This window comes from Pelmatolapia mariae, linkage group LG9 (assembly GCF_036321145.2).
Source record: "Pelmatolapia mariae isolate MD_Pm_ZW linkage group LG9, Pm_UMD_F_2, whole genome shotgun sequence".
Lineage (NCBI taxonomy): Eukaryota > Metazoa > Chordata > Actinopteri > Cichliformes > Cichlidae > Pelmatolapia > Pelmatolapia mariae.
This window is the reverse complement of record NC_086235.1, coordinates 33,606,711-33,610,232: the sequence shown is the minus strand read 5'-3', so window position 1 is coordinate 33,610,232 and position 3,522 is coordinate 33,606,711. Positions and strand designations below refer to the sequence as shown.

The 3,522-nt window shown below is 37.4% G+C and overlaps 1 long non-coding RNA gene across 1 annotated transcript; it reads left to right on the top strand.

The window, feature by feature from the left end:
- Positions 1–1,917: 1,917 nt before the first annotated feature.
- LOC134635101 (uncharacterized) lies at positions 1,918–3,140 on the top strand. Its single transcript, XR_010094933.1, has 4 exons — positions 1,918–2,028; positions 2,446–2,505; positions 2,603–2,693; positions 2,860–3,140. It is a non-coding gene; the product is annotated as an uncharacterized LOC134635101 (long non-coding RNA).
- Positions 3,141–3,522: the final 382 nt, after the last annotated feature.

The following is a 3,522-nucleotide window of genomic DNA, read 5'->3' as shown; positions in this document are numbered from 1 at the left end:
TTTCCCAACTTTTCTCTGTTCTCCTGATTTGCCCTACTGTGTCTTCTTCTTTATTTGCCTGCCTCCTTTTAGGGGTCACCACAGTGGATCATCTGCCTCCATCTTTCCCCTCTTTCCCTCCTTTATTACACCCATGAATCTTCTCTGTAGTCTTCAAATTTTCCTCCTGCCTAGCAGCTGCTTATTCAACATCCATTATACCCACTTTCCCTCTCCTGCACATCTTCAAACCATTTCAATCTTCAATCCATGTCAGCCTCCCAAACTTTGAGATGTCTCCTCATTTCTAATCTTGTCCATTCTGGTTACTCCAAATAAACTTAATATCTTAGCATCTTCAGTTGTACTACCTCCATCTCAGCCCCTAGTTATTTTGTCAGTGCCACAGTCTAAACCATACATCACATAAGGTTTCTTTACCATCTTGTGAATCTTCTTCTATTATAAATCACCTCTAAAACTCATTTCCAGACATTCCACTGCCTGAACTCTTCTACATCTCTCTTGTGCACTGTCTATAGCTTTGACCCCAGGTATTTAAACTCATCTACCTTCATTATATCTTCCCCCTTCCACCTATCTCCCTCTCATCCACACACATACTCCGCCTTGCGTTTACTGATTTTTCTCCTTCTCTCCAGAGCATACCTCCTCCTCTCCAACTTCTTTTCTACTTGCTCTCTACTCTCTCTACAGATCACAGTTATTTCTGCAAACATTACAGCCCATGGATACAGACTGACCTCGTCTGTCCATCATATTGCAAACAAAAAGGGGCTCAGAGCCAATCCCTGATATAATCCTATCCCCAACTAGCTTTCATTCCTACTGCACACATTACCACTTTGTCGCTGTCTCAGATGTCTTGGCCCACCCTCACATACACTGTAACAAAAGTCAGTAAAATATACAGCAAAACACCGTCAAATTCCAACGGTAATGGAGCGTAAAACCAAAAACTTCCTTTTACTGTATTAAATAGATTGAATAACCGTTAATTGTGAGACTGGAAAAAACTTTGTTTTTTACTGTAATAAAATGTTGAAATTATAAATATTGTCTGTGAAAACAAAAAAATATGCATACATTTTACAATTAAATATTGTAATGTTGAAAATGTCTGAAACACTTAGATTTTACGGTATTATTTGAGTAAAACTACATATTTTGGGGTTGTGCACATTGGAATTCACAGTATAAAGCTGTAGATTTTTAAGCAAACAAAAACATTCATTTTTACAGAAGCAAGATGTTAAAAAATAGGGTCCACTGTAATAATACAACCAGTAAATACCATTTTAAAAAAAAGCAAATATCAGCAGTGAAAGACAATAAAATTGATAGTATTTTTTTTTATTTTAAAATTCAGATACTGATATACAGATTAAAAGTTAGGCCTGCAGTTTATCATTGTTAACCTTCTGATAAAAAAAAATCAACAGCAAAAGAAGATGTTAAAAATAAAGTTCATGGTTGTGAATAAAATTGATTTCAATAATCTTTTTTAATTATTATTTTAAAACAACTTTATGTTGTTGTGTTTCACGCCATATTATCAGACCACCTTAAGTGGGTCCGCCTTAAATTTTGAGTTTGTGTGATCGCTGTTGATTGGTAGCTAAACTGCTGGTAAACTGTGTACAGACGTTTTACGTTCGAATTGCAGAGAAAAAAAAATTCTGGTAGCAACATTGTGCAGTATGAGCGAACCATTTCACCAAAAAAAGGGGAAGCAAGGCAAGACGTGGCTGCAGCGGTCTGCAGACGTGACTTCTGATCAAATTCGAGCCTCCTCCTAAAGAAACAAAGAGCGACGTTACATTGCGGGATGACGTCACCTGAAAATGACCAATAGCGCGGCGCGCTGCTGAGCTGTGTGCCAACCGCTCTTTTTTTCATGCAGGAGACTTGGCTTCGCTAACGGACACAGTTTTGAACTCCTATATTAGCGCCATTTATGGCTGCTTGGACCACAGCATCTTCGGAATTTGTAGACATCCTGGCAGCTTACAATTAGTTCGAGGTGAGGTGAGTACATGCAACTTCAAGTAATCTCTGTTATAAAAATCCACCAGCCCAGCGTTTATAGATAATTTTAGCAGTTCGTTTTTTTATGAGTGAGGTTGTGAATTTAGTTAGCATTTGTGAGTTGAGTTAGCATTACTGTCGCCAGGAAAGCATTGCTCTGGATTAGTTTCTGTGTTTGGCTGCTTAATTTGCTAGGGAGGAATTACCAAAGTACATGGAGTTATGTTAATCTGTAATTTCTGTGGTAAGGTAGTTCAGTCATCAAGGGGCTACGTGCTTCATTGTAAACTGCATCGGAATGAGCCACGTTGTTTCTTTCGGTGTACATATTTTACACATTTCTTTGTTGTCTGTCTCTAAGTCTTATTTTGTCTTTATTATGATTAAAAAGGTTTGTTTTGTTCCTGCCCTTTTCAGACACTGAATTTGAGCAGAAACCATAAGGATACTCAAAGGACCTGTGACTCTCAGGAAATGGTGAGATTTCAGGTCATAATCTTTTTTTCTTTTTTTTCCCATTAAATTCATTTTCCTTTTTCCCTTTACAATATTGCTGTTTTCTTTTTGTAAACAGCATCAAATGAGAGGGACAGATGAAACAGTTTCAAGACAATGGCAGGAAAAACATGCTGAAGATTGAAACAAACCTTGGCTGGAAATATTTGGTATGTGTTTTACCGTAAATCAAATTGTTGAAAAACATTCAGCTACACTGCAACACAGGGAAACTTGATTTGCACTTATTTTGTTACTTTAATTTCTTGTCTCATTATTTTTGTCAGTTATTATTGTTTATGGTGTATGCCCTTCTTGTTTTCTTTCTGAATGCAGAAGGTATCTAGCCAGTCCACAATGAAAGCTTCGGTGCACCCCATGAGTCTTCTGGCAGAAATGATGGCGCCTGTATTCTTTGGTTTCCCTAAACATCACACCCTGCCTGTTTATACGAGGCTCTTCAATTAAGTCTGCACCCAAAGATTCAATAAGAGGTAAGCAGTGGTATTATTCAAGTGAGCAGTGAGGTGAGCAGTTTCATACGCTATAAAATGTAGATTGAATGATAGGTCTCATCACCATGCATTCAGCCATTAACTTCAAGTTCTATGATTAGGGCTGTTCGATATAACGATATATATCGGATGATTTACGCTATCGTTTGTTTCGTGCTGTCACAAAATAAACTGTTTACGGCAGTATTTTTTCATTGTTTTGACGGTCACTGTAGTGGCTATATTAATTTCTTAAAGTTCTCTCTTTCTCTTATATTTAATATAACCACACTACAGACGGACAAGCCCCTGTTTTTATGCGTTGTGGTTAGCAACAACGACGGTAACAGCATCGCGTGTCCGCTTGTTTATGTTCCACATAAACCTTTCACAATAAAGCTCAAGATCCTGTTGAGACTTTTCAAAATAAACTGAATCACGTGAAAGAGCAGATTATTTACAGATGAGAAGTAAAAAAAGAGCCAACAGTTGTTTAAAAAATAAA